Genomic DNA, 16,589 nt, shown 5'->3' on the forward strand with positions numbered 1-16,589 from the left:
GCAATTTTGCTTTTCCACCTATTTTGCTTTTACCTAAGGCTAGATATACATGACATACTAATATTTTTTTCATTGAAATGTCTATTCAAAATTTTGGTTACATGTCCAGGCATCCACACTTCCCTTGGGTGATCCAGCCTTTCTATCCCAATGACTTCCTTTTACTGATGCAACTATAAAATAACCCAAAAAATTCAGACCCCAATTAAACCAAAAATTCAGACTTGTCCAACAAATTTTATGACAATACCTATTCTGTAAGACAGTTCCCTTGATTTTTTGTAATCTTTGTGGTTCTGCATTTACACCTTTAACAATTTTTAAAAGGTAATAATTTACAACGGCATCACTTAATCAAATGTGAGGTTCAGCATATTCTAACATGTTATATCAAATAGCAATCAAGACAGTTCATGGAAGACATGGAAAGGAAAAGTAGTGATTGGTGAAGAAAATAAGTCAGCAATGGAAACCTTAGACTACTGAAGGGCAAAGGTTACCTCCCATTGGAAACCACTCTTTCTGAGCTGGTATGCACCTGCAGAAAATAAAGAAAAGAAAAAATTACTATTAATGAGGCCTCCATGAGAGAACAATATTTGCAAGCATTAAGAAATCAGACAGCAGAGGAGAAAAGCATGAAGGGATTCCAAACAAAAGAAGGCTGAGCTGTATTCAGCTGCACTATCTCTTCCCAAGGAGGAATCTTGGAGCAAACAGAGCATTTGTCAGTCATCATGGCTTTAATAGAAAGAAATGGCTGTAAGACTTTTTTGCAATAACCACAGAAAGATGAACTGTATTTAGACTTGCCAGGCATCTAGGCTTGATCAACATGGTGTTTCTCATGAGGAATTGCAGTGCAACCTGAACCAGTTATGCACGGGTCACAACAAATGCTGCACATTTTATGAATATTTTGTTCTACTACATGTGAAATTTCAGGTAACACCCAGCTTCCCTGGCACTTTTGGACCATTTAACTAGCCAGGAACTGTAGCTGGGGCACTCAGTGGAGTATATATCCCTGGTATAGATATTGTAAGTTTGGGGGTAGGAGTGGGGTAGGTTCAGACTGGTAAATTTGGCAAATCTTAGTGTATCATGCAGCATGCCAGGAACAGACCCAGAAGATACTGGGTTTGCACTCACATCACAGAACCACGATTCCTTCTTGCTTCTTTCTTGCCCTGTGTGATACTCAGTGAATTCAGGAATGAATGATGGCTCTTCCCCTTCCCTTCCCTCCTCTCTCCCACCCACTTTGCCTTCACTTGCTGATGGGGAGATGCATACTCTCTTGAATCATAGCCACCCTATAAGAACACCATCAGGTTCTGTGGACAAAAATAGAACCTCGTAAACTGTGTTTGTGTAAGAGGGTGACTGAATCATCACTGATATCAGTAGATACGGGAACTAGTAGCCTATAAACCCTAACAGTTTCTCCTCAGTCTAGTGTTCTTGGTATTACTCATATGCCCACAATTTTTCATTAAAAAGATCTGCTCATTTCAAGGTATTTTTAGGATCTGAAATGACCTCCCAACAGATATACTACTTGTCATGAATTCAGGTTAATCTTCAGAAGAACTTTAGAAGCTCATAACTCTGAAGATGCTTTGTTTCACCAGAATTCCATATTCTTCTCAGACTCTTCATCTCAACCCAATCCTTACGTACCCTATGGCTTTTCTGAGATCCTTAGATTGCTTTCTGTTTCTCATTGTCTCTGAACCCCCATTTTTAATTCTTTTCCAATTTATCCCTAGTCTTTCTCTTACGGAGCCACTGTGAGCACAAACAAGGCATCCATTAATCTAACATTCTTCTGCTACTGCTGTACAGCATCAGGCAATCTCAGTGCTTCAAAGAACCTATTGCATCACCAGTACCCACCTGCCCAAAAGATTTAACCAACAAATTTCTTTCAAAATTCTTTGATTCATTCTCCTGTGGTAGCCTCACATCTAATATGATAGCTTTGAGCAAGCTTGAGCAGATGATATCAAGTAAGGGTAGAAGAATTACTACCTGATCTATTAAGTTAAAGGGTAGAAGCTTTACTGTAAAGCACAAAAGGGTTGTTATTTTTAATATCTCAGTTACTGCAAATGTGGTTTGCAGTTAGGAATATTCATTTCAGGAGGATAAACTTCTGAGAGCTCATTTTGGAATTTCACTCCATGTGTCCTTCCCACTGCTTTGATTCTCCTCTACAGTTGAATCACAAGGTAAACATTCATAATCAGATTACATGGCCCAGTGATTCTGAATATTACCTGATTATTTCACTTCCCAGACTCAGGGTACACAATGACATTCTTCAAAACTAATTGAGAAGTACAGATAGAAAGATAGTCAGTAATACTTGGGAGGGGGGATACATTTACTGGAAAAAATACTGGAAAATAATTCTCTAAAACATATATCAAAATGATATGTTTGCCCCTCAGACATCAAGGAATAAGGCCACTCACTATACCTCGATGTTTTAACAACAAAATTTGCAGCTAATGCACACTGGAGCAATGCTATGCTGAAGCAACACTATGGACCTGAACTGATTCATGAGCATTTTCATTGCTCTACTAATAAAAAAGATACACTGAAGACAATGTTCATGCATTTAAGATGCTGGGATGAAATGCTTAAAAAGTTGTGAGGTTCCATTCTCACCTTTACCTGAAATCTGTTGCATTACATTGGGCAGGTTGATGATGCCCACCGTGTTGTATTGCAATAAATTTTGTGGGACAGGGCAGTTAATTTTGTAAATACACTACACTTCATTAAGAAAAACCAACTGAAAAAAAATACAGTGTAATTGACTGGAAGGAGCAATAGCCTTCAGGAAAGACCAAGAGAAAATGATACTCTAGAGTTGGAATATTAATGAAAAGTTCACTTAAAGTCTAAAAAAGTCTAAATCACCAGTCTTTGGAGTTTTTCCTCATTTGCACTTAGGAAATACCACAAGCGAAGCTTTGGTAATGTACTACGAAGGAATATAACATAGATGTAAAAGCAACTTTTAACCTTTGCTTTAAAAACCTCACACTTTTATGTTCCAGGAAAAAATACTGAATAACTTCTGCCTCTGTGATTTTGAAATCTACATTTTTGAGAAATAAACTACCCAATATCAAATATATATAAATTAGACTAATATCAAAAGACAATGTCAAATTCAGGCCTGAGGCATGTGGTTCCACTTCTGCCAATAGACTGTTTTGAAGTTGGTGTACCATTATTTTTATAGACTATCAAGATGATTTTTGAGCACACTAAATTAAGTGGTGAATACACTCCTAACAAAATGTTCTCTTTGAAAACCTCAATTGAAATACAAGGAGTGGGCAGCTCATACTGCTAGGTGAATGTGATATGAATTACTTTAAGAAGATACAGTGACTCTGAAATTATCGTCAATTAGAGTTGCCAAATTAAGTAAGAAAAAATAATGGACAAGATATGGAGGTGGGAGTTATGGAAATATAGTTACTACTAAAAATACAGGCAAAGCTGTAAAGGCATCATGACACAGTACCTAATGATTGCTTATTATTCAGCATCTATTAAAATATCAGCTTTTTAAGAACTTATATTCTTTTTTTGTTTCCTAGATCTAATAGTTGGTAAATCATTTTTCTACTGGTCCCAGTACTGAATGGCTTCATTTAATGCTACATTTTTAATGCAATTGTGCTAAAAAAATTTATTGTTAAGGAACTTATTACTTGGCAAGTGGTATCTTATGTATATGTATATTGACCATACATGTTCTGTCAACCTAAAATGATTATTTTAGAATCTATCCACTTAAGCATCTCTTAAAGATTTGGAACTAGTCAAATCGACAACAGTCAGTACTTTTACTAGTTGTCCAAGCTTCTTAATCAGATTCATCATGTATTTTCTTATGCCACTGTCTGCTAAGGACAAACACAAATTTGGATTCTTTTGAATGGTTTTACCATTTCAATATATTTCCTCTACTATAAAAAAATTGCTTTAGGAAAAAAAAAAGGCTAATTTGTCAACAGTTTATTTGCAGAAAACTATTGATTAGCAGGACTAGAAGTTATTTTAAAATACTTACCCAGAGACTTGAAATAAAAAATATGGCCAAATTTTTGCAATCCCGGGATTCAAAACAGTAAGCTTCTTGGGGCAGAGACCATCAGAAGATTTTATTTGTACATGGTGCTTAGCACAGTGAGACCCCAGTTTTTGACTGCAGCCCCTGAGTGCTACTGTAATAGAAATAATAAACGATAATAATAATAAAGTCTGCTTATTAACTTGACAGGCAATTTTTGAAATAATGAGTCATCAAGGAAACTAATTTTTTCCCAATAAGCAATTCAGCCATTTCCTCTCATCACAGATAATATACATCTGTCTTCTATGCTGTTTGCAGAAATTCTGTAGATGTGCTGTGTCTTCTTATGAGAAAATTGGTTCATGAAATAGAACAATTTTTCTCAGACTCATGATTTCTTCTTTATTGAGGGCCAAATTGAGCCTGTGTTCAATTGCCCGTGTCTGGGACAGCAAGTAGTTACAGCACCTCCAGAGCAAGCTGAGGAAGAAATTGTGACTCAGAGAGTTCCAACCCCTTTCTCAGCCTCAGCTGCCTACTTGCTCCAGAAAGAAAGTAACCTGCAAATGCTCTATAGTATAGACTGTTTACCACCCCTGCCAAGCTCAGCTCAGCTCGCTGCTATGTTGAGGGGCGAGAGCCAAGACTACTTTCACACCCTCCTCATGTGTGCAGAGGACATGAGAAAGAAAGGAGTTCTAAGAGAAAAGCCTTTATTCTCCATCCTGTGGCAAACTCAAAATCTATGGAGGCCATGTGGAGACTTAGTGCTTCAGTAAGGACACATAAACCTAGGCACCAATCTGATCCTTCGTTATTATCTAACAAACAGCATGAAATTAAGGAAACAAAATCCCCAAAAGTGGAAAAGTCAAATTCTTCTTCTACCTGATCAAAATAATACTAAAGTGGTTTGGTTTTTTTTTTTACATTTCTCTTTACTTGAGACACCACTCATAAAACCTTAAGACCCATATATGGGTCTTAAGTGTATGATGTTATGTTGGCATGCCTGGCATGTTTCGCTGACAATATTCTATGGTGAAGCAATAATGTTTATAGCCTCTTCTTTCAGAGATTTTAAAGTTGCCAGTGGCAACTGAAGTGCCTTTGATTGCCTTTATTTGCTATGTGGATCCATATTAATGACTAAATAAAATAACCAGATGATTTGAGCTCTCTCAAAAAAATCATCTCTGATTTTGGATCAAAGACATGTTTAACAATATCCACAGTCCTCATGCGTCCACACCACACAATCTGATGTACTCATCATCAATCATATGCCTTGTGATTAATTTGAGTCGTTATGAGTAACGTCTATCACCGCAGTCCTGGCATGAATAATTATTGTTCTGCACCCTGCTGAGATAACTCATTTCTGACAAAGATCTGCAATTTGATATCTGCATAAAACGAAAGATGAAACAGGAATAGTTTATTAGAATGGTATAGTCTGTTCAAAATTTTTGTAATAAACTTTTTTACGTCCTAGGAATTGATAACTACTTCAAAGAAAAACATGTAAAACAGACCTCAATAGCTTAGAGATACTGTCTTTGCAATTACCCCTGGATCTTTCCATCAACATGTGGGATTTATATATCAAAAATAGTAATAGGAATTTTAGAGCCTGCTGCTTTCCTGGAGACTTGTACTGCAAATAGCAATCACAGAAACAAAGCCAGGTGATTCTGAGGAAGACAGAATAACATAGGCAGGATCAAAAGAAGATGGCATTTAACACAAAAAAAGTCCAGTCAAATATAGAGATTATGAGTCAGACTGGAAAAAGAATGGACAAGATAGACATGTAAGAGACGGGAAGCTAGTGAGCAGAGCTGGCACCTGCAAACCAAAGTCCAAAGTGTGATCCACATGGGCAAAAGAAACTTTACCAGCAATTGCCCTTGGCCAGAGCTGCAGTTTGAATCCCATCAAGAGGTTTCACCCTTGTGTGTCATCAGCAAGTTCCTCCTTTGGGAACATCAGTGGTGCTGCCTTGAGCAACAGCCCTGGTGAGAGCAGCACCATGGCTCACACACAGAGGAGTGAGAGCAAGTTGACACAGACCCTGTTTGTGTCTATCATTAAGTCAAACAGGACCAAAAAACTCAGGTTCTCCATCTTCCAAGCAGGTGTTCAAGGCACTAGATAGCTATTTTTGTTCTAACTCGAGGAACATTTAAGTATGACATGTGAAATGAAAAAGAACTAACAGAAGAGACTGAGAAGTTCTCAATTTCAAAATACCCTACAGTCTGGCAATTGAGTTTCTTCTTACCAATGAAATGAAAAAGACTTATATTTTCTAGTCTTCCAACAGCAGAAGAGGGATTTGAGCCCAGGTTTCCCACAGGCTGTATGAGAGCCCTTACTAGTGTGCAAGTGAGTAAAGCAGACAGTGCCTTCTGCTGTGTGAATCTAGACTTTGAAGTCATAACAAGACATTCTGGCAGTTGGGGCAGGATGTCAGTTTAATACCATTCTGCCTTCTTTCCACATGCACATGTAATGAAAGAGTAGCAAAAAATAAGTGGGAAAAGCTTCTTACCTTTACTATCACAGAAACGGCTACTCAGAAAGTCAGCATATGGGTCTCTTGCCCCAGCCTTGCTATAGTTTTGCTTTTCTTCTTTTTTTTTCCTTCTTTTCTCCCTACTGAAACTGCAGTTCATCAGCTCTTCTAAAACTTGAATAGACCAAGCTGTTTTAAACACATCCTCTAGTGATTCAGCCTTAGTATCATGGCTCTGGTACAAATTCTGCCTACAACTGTTAAGGAAAGACAGTTTCCTTCTTTCTTGGCGTGCTTCTACAACAGCATCCCTTCCCCCAAAAAACACTGCCTGCTTCAGCCTTCTTTTCTAAGATATGAACTTTTATACTAGACTTAATCCTTCATTTCAGATCTTGTAAAAATAAGCCTGTTATTTTTCAAACAATAACCAGGTATCCTTTTCACAATTGCTGTCTTATCCACTGTTCTTATAAGAACTCTTGTGTATCTCCTGTGAGGGCATATCTTCTGTCACACTTCCACTTCTGACTGATCAGACACACTTCTGACTGATTTCTCTAATAGCTTCAGTTAGTTTAATTACATGTATTAGTATTATCAGTATTAAATCAGCATCTATATTATTTTATTGTACTTTATATAGGTATCTCTTCCTTATTCTTCACCTAAAGGTAAGAAAAACTATCGATGTCTCCCTGAGTTTGCAATCTGAAACAGCAGCAAGCAGTAGCGCCTGTTCTTTTGATCTTGGCAGAGCACCAGTTCTGAGGCCTGAAGATGAACTATCATATCTATGGGCAGAACTTTTTCCTTCCTGAAACTTTTGCAAAAATAACTAGAATAAGAATCTATTCCATATTTTAACAGCCTCCCATGAACTCTCAGATAAGGGACTTGAAAAGAACAGCAAAGATGTCTATTATATTTTGTAATACATCAGTAGAGTTTAAGGTCAAAAAAGACCAATAGGTCACTTGATGTGTTCTTTCATACCTCACAGCCCAACAAAGGTACATTTGCATTGAGGTAATTACTTTTGTAATTAGACGACTCCCTGCAACAATTTGCATGAATCATCCTTCCTGTTAAATATATCTTCTCCTTTCTGAATTGAATTTTACTTCAGCTTCTAATCACTGATTTTGCCATTCCTTTCTCAGATTTCGCTTCATTCCATGAAGTTATTTGCACTAAAAGCCACTGCCCAGTTTTCTTACTGATACGTACGCTCTATTCTTTCATTTTACCCTTTACTGTCTAGCATTTACTCCATCTCTTTAATCCTGCTGGTGTCCCTTTCCTGTATTTAAACAAGACTCTTTCTATAAATGGCACTGTTACTTCTATGCTGCCACTGCTAATACTTTAACTGATAAAACTGCGCTTGCCTTTTCACATCTGCTCAGGCCAGTGGTTATGCTGTGATTAGCTGGGTCTTCCTTACCATCACAATAATCCATCAAACATGAGAATCCAATCCTCATTTTACTACCTGCCACCCACTGACAGCTCAAAATAGCCTGGATTTGATAAGCTTCCAGGTGCCCTGAAAGGATGAGAAAGAACTTTTAAACAAGGTTCAAGAAATGCTTGTCATAGTGGTGAAGGGGTAAAAATGAGTAACTCAAGATGTTTAGCTTATTGGATTTCTCCTGGAACAAGTTACTGAAATGGTGATTTTTGTAGAAACAGTGTCATACTGCACAACAGTGAAGTGATAAGTTACTTTCTTAAATAGTTTTACATCCAAGTAAAGTGAAAAGAACAAGATTTACAGAGTCACACTAGGGAATTAGCCTTAATGTAAGTAGAGTTATATTTCTTTTATAGCAGATAAATTTCTGATGAATTTTCTATGATTTAAATGGCTTACATTTTTTTTAATTCCCTATTTTACTTCTGCACATACATCCTTCGGCCTTTGGACCTAAAATTGTCTATATCACTTTTCTTTCATGTTTGTTCACTGCACAAATGAGGGAATGACTATGGTACATTTAATAAAATATTAAATTCAAATTTTAGGAGATTGAAAAAGCAAACAACTTTCAATTCCCAAATCATGAATATCAACATAGCAGCTTGCTTCACAGTGTCAAGGTTTGAGTTCAAAACGCAGACAAAGATTCCCATCCCATGAATAAATTACTATTTGGAATGGAAGAAAGAAAAAGAGGAATGATCATTGGGTTACCAGTTAAATAATCCAATATCACATCATCATGTTTGAATTCAGAAAGTAGTAGTGATATCTTTGAAGTAGGTATGCACTTTTGTTGCACGATCACTAATTATTATAACAACTCCAAGTATGTTTGATAGCTTTAATTTAAAAAAAAACATAGCTGAGACCAAAAAACAGGAACCACTTCATCACACAGGTATTCTTTAACCTACAATTTCAGATATTAATAAAAAGTGTATTTAGTTTGCATGTTTTTTGTAGCCTTGTAGCACTTGCACCTTCACTCTCCTGACTTGTTATCATCTAGTTTCTTGTCACTAGCAAGCACAGGGGAACTTCAGCTCAGAAGTCTGATCAAGCTGAGTGTTGGAGAAGTCTGAATCTCCTCACTATAGACCAGACTTCTGCTTTTTCAGATCCTCCCCACATTGCAGTGATGCTACTTTGGCATCAAAATGAAATTTGTTCATTTGTTTCAGTTTTCTTCATTCCAGCATGGAAATGAAGCAAAAAGAGGAATCAGATGTACCAGCAGATTTTGCCACAGGGAAGGATTTTCTAGTGCCGATTCCATATTGATCCAGAATTTAGAGTTTCAGAAACCTCAGTTAAATGTTTCCTTAAATTTCTTGCCAGTCCACTGTTGCTGCCTGACTGCTCATTTTCCACCCTTCTCAGCATAGGCAATGACACATTGGGTGATCTGAAGGAGCAATCTTGTGAACTTGAGCTACATACAGGCAGAGGGGCGAGTGACTTATCTTAGAGTGGATATGCATGTGGAAGATCCTCTTGAGGTGCATACAGGAAAGAACTGGAACAACCCAGTATAAACCCAACATAACAGCAAATACTACTTTAATTTCTGTGTTGGAAAACTAAAGACTGAATTGATACCATCTAATTTTAAGACTCTAAGCGAGGTTCCTAAGAGGAATTTAGGATGTGTCTGAACTGTCAGACATGGTTGCACCAGCACTCTGTGCTGCAGGAAGTCCCCCAGGCTTCACCATTGTGCCCCTTGCTCCTGGATTTGTCTGGAAAGGAAAAATGAGCATGCAGGCAGGAGGGAAACATGGTGACATCCAGCCAGGGCACTAAACTGAATAAGTGAAAGACCAAGATCTTGGGACATCTCACAGTGTCCACCTACAGTTTGGACATAGCTTCAGTGAACCTAGTCTTCCTTCATAGCCAAGAAAGAGAGAGGAGTACCTAGAAGAGGCATTCTGATCTGATCTACCTCTGGTTCAGCTCTTGGAAAATCTGCAACAGTAAAGGGAATTTGCCCTTTGCCTTTCAAAAGTGATTGTTAACATTGATACAAGAAGCTTTCTTGTAAGGTGCTTTCTTTCATCATAAAATAAAAGTGAATAGCAAAAATTTTTGTTTAGCTATTTCAATCACTTTGTTTTAATGTACCCTGAAAAATATGCATGCATGTGTGTGTATGTATATATGTGTATAAACAAAGATACATACATATATATATTTATATGTAGATATAAATGTATCTAGCTATACAATATCGTGTTTCTATCTGTACAAAATCTTAAATAGAATATAGAAGACTGTTTAGACATAATTACCTTTTAGCTAAAAATATGAGGAAGACATTTTGGTGGTTCTAACAGGGAAACAAGTGCTTTGGAAAACTTTACCTATGATAACATATTCTTTGACATTAAACATTTACTTCATGCAGGCAACACATTTCTATTTCTAATAAACGATCAAAATATGTTTTTAAAAGGATTTTGAATTATTCTAATAAGAATTTGCATATTCAGCCTATTTTGTGGAAAACTAACCAGTCTGAAAAATCCAAGGTTAGGTGCAACATAAACTGTGGCTCTCAAGGTGCAGTCTTTGAATTGTAGCAAAGGCAACTATGGCTTAATTTCAGGGAGGTATTGATTTTTTTCTCACTTCTTGCTATAAACTGGCAAAGTGCCATGTCTTTCAATGGGCAGTAGTAAACATGGAAGAAATCTTAGATGTTCCTAAACATTGAAATTTAGACATATGCAGTCAGATCAGAGGAAAAAAAATTTAACCCTAACTAATTTCATCTGAGTTTATTCCAGACCTGTAACCTTCAATCTAGCCCAGGCTCTCTGTTGCTGTGGTAGGACCTGGCACCTAGTAATTCTTTTCTTATAGCCAGCTGTACACCCCTACTTGGGTACCCACAGGTTCAAGGGCAAGGTCAAACAGAGAGGAATATATAGGAAGCATCCTACACTGTGGCTATTCAAGATGGCATATGCCAGAACAGTGGTCTTCTGTGCAATAAAGACTCTCAAAGACTGAGGTGAGAAAGAAAAAAATAGTCAAATCAAACCAAAAAGAAGTCCAAAATAACTTATGTTCTATTCTCTTTTCCTTTATTACTTTATAGTTTCTTTAATCTCTCCCTATTTCTCCTTTCCTCCTTATTTCTGAGAAGTGTTCACTCCTACAAGAATGTGTAACACATGAGCATTGAAGAAAGCTGGATTTGTTTTTCAGATGAATCTTGTGAGGATTCAGTAATTGCTGCAAAACAAATCATTATTAATTGATCTGTACAATACTACAAGCTTTGGTACTTTCCTTTGTAGTTCTCTTATTCTCTTGTTCTGCACCTACAGTTTAGTATTTTAAGGTCTCAACACCTACACCTTTTAATTTTGCTGTGAAATGTTCTGCAACTTCACTTTTCTGCTATCGTTTTGTATTTTGCAGGCAGAGTATTGATTTAATTTACAAGCATTCCAGTTTTCTATAGCTACAGTTCTTCCTTTTGCATCTTTTTTATATGAATATGTCTAAATCTCTAGAAAATTGAAATGCCATACTAGTAATACCTGCTTCTACTTAATATGTCAAAAGTGTAGTTTTATAACTGAGTATAAAAAAGACATTCAGATTATTGACATTTAACTGTAAAGAATACGAGACTGCCATTATTTACAAGTGGTTTATTACTTTCTTTTATGAATAGGTTTAAAGAACTTTGTTAATTATATGCTGTATGAGTGCAAAAAAGCCTCTACTTATACATTTTAAATGCCCCTTTTTCTATATAATTACCTTTAAAGTAAGATGAGCATTGCTGCATTGCATTAAATTTATACTCTCATATGTTCTCTGAATGTGCTATAAATGCAGAGGTTCTTTCTTTCTTAATAGAATTTCACTTTTCTCATCTGGAGTTTCAATATTTCAGAGGTCTTTTCATTTGATTATACATGCAAATCACTTGGGAGACCTAATACACTTATCTAAAAATTACTCATTCCTGTATAACGAATTTAACAATCTCATCTACAGCGAATAAGACTTTCAAAACTGCTTCCAATTCCTCCACAGAATTGCTCTGTTTCTCCTGAATACAGATCCTGCCACCCAGCCAAACTGTAACCAGTGTCCTCTAAGGTCACAGGCAGATTGATGTTTATGTAAAATACAAAGTTTCAGCCACCTCTGAATATTTTACGCTTCCTGATTTGGGGGTGTCGTGTGTACGGGACTGATTCCTATGCATGACTGACTTAGGTTAAGATGGAAAAAAATACCACCAGGAGAATATTACTATTGAGGCGTCTGTGGTGTCAGGTAGTCACAGCCATGTCCCTTCATTCTGCCTCTGCTACAGACTTTGAGGTGAGGTGTCCAGTTTCCCTCCTGTAGCAAGATGCCCAGATGAGGCAGGCAGCCATATGCAGGCAACGAGCAGTGTGACACCCAGCAGCTACTGGGAACATCACCGGTTTAGTAAGGAAGGCAACCTTCTGGTAGGATTGCAAACAAACCCGAACAACTATGGCACTAAGTAGTTTTATTAAACATTTGGGGGATTACAGTTTCGGAGTAAAAGCACTAAGTACAATCCTTACACAGTTGTCTTCTTATTACCAGTGTTTAACTGGCTAGGTATATGTGGACTCATTCTTGCCACCGTTGTTTTGAGAAATATTTTCTGTTCCCGGTATTAGTGAGCCTATATGCTATGTAAAATACTCCACAGAGTAAGCAGAATTATATCACAAACCAATGAAAGTCAAACTGTGAGGGAACCACAGGTAACTACAGTTAAGGTTTGCAAACCCTGGAACAGAATACTAGAAGCAAAGTGCTGAAGCATAAAATATATAAACTAATGGAATCTCGGAATATTTCCCACTGGAGTATCATAGAAGTAGAAAAGCATTTCAAGGGAGTCTAATCCAATAGAAATGTAGATTTAAGCAGGTAATACAGCTAAGGCAAAAACCTGAAGCTAATTCCAGACTGCAAAAAGGGTAAGAATGACTGGATCTAAAAAGCCTAGGGCAGGAAATTGTTTGGTGCTCAAAATGTGGGAAAATGGGAAAAAAAAGCAATCTAATTGACATTCCTATGTACAATTTTTCTGTGAGTGTCAGATAATATGGCATTATTCTTAAATTCCATATCTTTTTCTTCTTTTGAATTTTTCATTGGAAAAACAGTTTCCAAACTTCATCTGATGAAAAAAATGTCTTAAAACATTTTAAAAGAATATCCCATGAGATATAAGTAAAACAATAAAAAAAAAATTAATAGTAAATCCAAGTATTTTATTTATATAGATAGGTATATCACATACATATAATGTACTTCACTATTTTAAGAAAATTTAATTGTATGTCATGATTCGTAACTTTGGAAGAGACTAGTTGATCACACTGACATTTTAACATCAACAGGGTAACTTTTTTACATCTCAGTCTACTTGTCGCATACACAAACACTACTACAAAAGTCTAAAAAGAAGGTGTCCATTCTTGCCTTCAGGAAAGATATATATGTATAAAAAGATTATAACATAAGGATCATTTGTATTTCATATTTCCAAAAATAAAATTAAGCCATGAACAGGATAATGATGAAAAGTTCAAGTCCAGGAGAGAAAAGAGAAAAGGGGAAGAAACAGTAATCAATTCTCAACAATTCTATGACTCCTTGTGATGCCATTGAATACTGTACTCAGAATGTTGTTTTGGCATTCTGTATTTTACTAGCTACTTCCAAAACAAATTTTGCTTATTGACAGAAAGTTTAAAACAGATAAACCTTGATACCAGTATATATGCTGTTAACTGGTTCTTCTACATTCTTTGTAGCAAGTTTCAAACATAATGAAGCCACAGTATATGGAATTAGATCTTCTCTTCCAGTTACCCCGTGCCTCCAGGTTCCAGCTACCATCTTTGCTACTGCTCTATTATTTCTCCAGGATTTTTTTCCCTTGTGTTATATTACATGCTAATAGCACAATTGTTGTTTTCCATGTCAAATATACTGTCTTCAGTAAATTGTAAGAATGTAAATTGTTCATATTTGCCTCTGTAAAATAATAAACCCTTGTTTAGCAAAAACAAAGTCAGTGGTAATAGCTTAGAAATGTTCAACGAGATAAAGGTTTAACTTCTAATCTATTTATGAATATATATATTCTCTAGGAGAACATAGTCACTTTCATCAGAAAGCCTCATAGAAAGGCAAATGTTCTGTTAAATAATTTGGAAAAATACTATCCTCAGACAACGGCCCAGTGTCTGCTCTCCAGGAGCCTATCAGCCAGCGCTAGAGTTGCTCGACATCCTGCATAGTACGGTCCTACGTTCAGCTCCTTAACCTCTTGTAAAAAGCATGTGGAATGTGTTTTTTTATTTTCATTTTTTACAGGTAGCTGGGCACTTTTCTTGATGACAGATTGAGCTTCATGTTCAATGGACCTATAAGTGGATGCATTGGATCCATTGTACACATGCCACATGACTTAACCCTACAAGCACAGACAGGTTTGTCCTCAAAGTCCGTATGAACAGCATGGTACGTTCACAACAGTGACTGCTCTGATTTTTCAACACTCTGTATATAGCGCTGCATGGAAGTGTTCATGGTCTTAAATGGTTTTGTGTATTATGAATTGTGGTATTCTCTTCTGAGATGCCTACCTCTTTGTATTGGGTTTGTGTGGCAAGGTTTTGGTAGTGGGGGGGGTTACAGGGGCAGCTTCAGTGAGAAGCTGCTGGAAGCTTCCCCGATGTCTGACAGAGCCAATACCAGCCTGCTCTAAGACAGACCCGCGAAGCCAATCAGCAATAGTGGTAGCACCTCTGGGATAACATATTTAAGAAGAAAAAAAAGTTGCAAGGCACACAGAAACAGCAGCCAGAGAGCAGAATGAGAACATATAACAGAAACAACCCTGCAGACCCCCAGGTCAGTGACGAAGGAGGGGGAGGAGGTGCTCCAGGCACCAGAGCAGAGATTCCCCTGCAGCCTGTGGGGAAGACCATGGTGAGGCAGGCTGTCCCCCTGCAGCCCACGGAGGTCCACGGTGGAGCAGATATCCACCTGCAGGCTGTGGAGGACCCCACGCCAGAGCAGGTGGGTGGCCAAAGGAGGCTGTCACCCCGTGGGAAGCCTGCGCTGGAGCAGGGTCCTGGCAGGACCTGTGGACGCGTGGAGAGAGGAGACCACAGAGGAGGTTTTCTGGCAGGACTTGTGACCCCATGGGGGACCCACGCTGGACCAGTGTGCTCCTGAAGGACTGCATGCCGTGGAAGGGACCCATGCTGGAGTAGTTCGTGGAGGATTGTCTCCCGTGGGAGGGAACCCACGCTGGAGCAGGGGAAGAGTGTCATGAGTCCTGCCCCTGAAGAGAATGAAGCGGCAGAGACAATGTGTGATGAACTGACCGCAACCCCCATTCCCCATCCCCCTGTGCCGTTGGGGCAGGTAGGTAGAGAATCCGGGAGTGAAGCTGTGCCAGGGAAGAAGGGAGGGGTGGAGGGAAGGTGTTTTGAGATTTGGTTTTACTTCTCATTACCCTACTCTGGTTGATTGGCAATAAATTGAGTTAATTTTCCCCAAGTTGGGTCTGTTTTGCCCGTGACAGTAATTGGTTGAGTGATCTCTCCCTGTCCTTATCTCAATCCATGAGCCCTTTGTTATATTTTCTCTCCCCTGTCCAGCTGAGGAGGGGGAGTGATAGAATGGCTTTGGTGGGCACCAGGCATCCAGCCAGGGTCAACCCACCACACACTTCCTTCCCATTCCTTATATAAAAAATCTAGCTGGTCAAAGATAGATATCTTCATGCTTAACAAACTGAAGCCTACTTCCTGTGGTAGATTTCATGTCTTCAAGGTATACTCAAACTGCTCAGTGTGCCTAAAAGATAACTGAGTCATTCTGGTGAAATGTCCCTGTCTGACACTATGATTATTTATTTATTTATTATTATTTTTTAGAACCCTGCATGCAGGAGATGGAGCTTTTTCAACACCCACCTCTAGACAATGACTGTGATTCTCAGGAATGATCCCATGTTCATCACCTTCCGATACAATTACAACATCCATCTTCTAGCAGTTTAGTTCCCCAGCATCATTGTACAGTGATCTTATGAGCGTGCATATGATCTGTAAAAAAAAAAAAAAAAACCAAAACATTGCAATGCACACAATAACTACCCTTGCAGAAAGTGCAAGAAGGCAAGAGTATCAGACTAGGCTGGACTACCCCTTCTATTCTAAAAACAAGCCCAGGGCCCAAAGCCAATGACCCTGCTTGCAGTAAGAGTTGGTGTTACGAAGTTCAGCCTGGTTCAATAATGAACTATGTCATTTTGATATGCTGAAAAACTAAATTATATTACCATTAATGATACTATGAAAAACATCACCTAGACCACAACCTGGGACAGAACAGGAAAAACAGCATCGGACAGGGAGCTGGTTTCCTCTTAGAGAAGCATCGGT

At 38.0% G+C, this 16,589-nt stretch overlaps 1 long non-coding RNA gene across 1 annotated transcript; it reads right to left on the minus strand.

Moving 5' to 3' along the window:
- Positions 1-354: 354 nt before the first annotated feature.
- On the minus strand, positions 355-16,188 carry LOC128139114 (uncharacterized). Its single transcript, XR_008234230.1, has 2 exons — positions 16,119-16,188; positions 355-538 (listed from the first exon to the last, which is right to left on the minus strand). It is a non-coding gene; the product is annotated as an uncharacterized LOC128139114 (long non-coding RNA).
- Between the last annotated feature and the right edge of the window lie 401 nt (positions 16,189-16,589).

Source organism: Harpia harpyja, chromosome 3, assembly GCF_026419915.1.
Source record: "Harpia harpyja isolate bHarHar1 chromosome 3, bHarHar1 primary haplotype, whole genome shotgun sequence".
NCBI classification, from domain to species: Eukaryota; Metazoa; Chordata; class Aves; order Accipitriformes; family Accipitridae; genus Harpia; species Harpia harpyja.